Genomic DNA, 828 nt, shown 5'->3' with positions numbered 1-828 from the left:
CAGGGGCGGACTTACCCATTAGGCAAAGGTAGCCCTAAAATGCTTTTCATATAGGATATGCGCATTAAGCGCTGACACGCGAACGGTTGCTGTTTACGGTGTTTATTACCATGACAACCGTCCGAGTCTGTGGCGCCTGTAGGTGTACGGCACTGTGAGTACCATGAGCGCTCAGATTGACCTCAGATTTGCCCCGCAAACATTTCAGCAGTGCCTGTGTGTCCCATATTTCTGTCGACTGAACCAGCCATGCCATTAATTATGAATTGATCTTTTTGTCTTTTGCATGCCAAAGTCAATTTCTGCATAGAAATATTACGCCAAATAGAAGCAGAAAATCGTGCTATACAATTATGAATTTATCAGTCATTTGCATGCCGAAGTCAATTTCTGCATATAAATATTACGCCAATTAGAAGCAGAAAATTGTGCTGTACGTACTTTCATGAGATCGGGTTAGACTACAACAATTCATTTGTAGGCTAGTTTACAAATGGGAATACAACGAATTCATGACAATGTTTACATTCAAGCTACCCTTAAAATTTATAGTGAAAAGTAGCTACTATAAAAGCGCATATAGGCTATGCCATTATAATTTGTGTTTTATTTTTTAATTGTACGGAATTATAAAATAAAACGCAAATTATAATCCGGCCTGTTTTAGGCTTTTCCTTATTTTTTATATTTTAGATATCCATCAATTATGGTGATGAAAAAAAATGACTTGCCATCTCCTCATTGGATGTGCCTTTAGAGAGAAATGCACAGATTACATAATGAAAGAGTTTCTATTTTCGATTTGAATTATTTCGTTTTAAAGTAGTA

General features: G+C 36.6%; 1 protein-coding gene across 1 annotated transcript in view; it reads left to right on the top strand.

The window, feature by feature from the left end:
• The window catches only part of LOC107719082 (probable E3 ubiquitin-protein ligase HERC1), a 71978-nt gene that overhangs the window by 13974 nt on the left and 57176 nt on the right, over positions 1-828 (top strand).

This window comes from Sinocyclocheilus rhinocerous, unplaced genomic scaffold (genome assembly GCF_001515625.1).
Source record: "Sinocyclocheilus rhinocerous isolate Xijiao unplaced genomic scaffold, SAMN03320098_v1.1 scaffold663, whole genome shotgun sequence".
Taxonomy (NCBI): Eukaryota; Metazoa; Chordata; class Actinopteri; order Cypriniformes; family Cyprinidae; genus Sinocyclocheilus; species Sinocyclocheilus rhinocerous.
The sequence above is the reverse complement of the archived record's forward strand: the minus strand, read 5'-3'. Positions and strand labels throughout refer to the sequence as shown.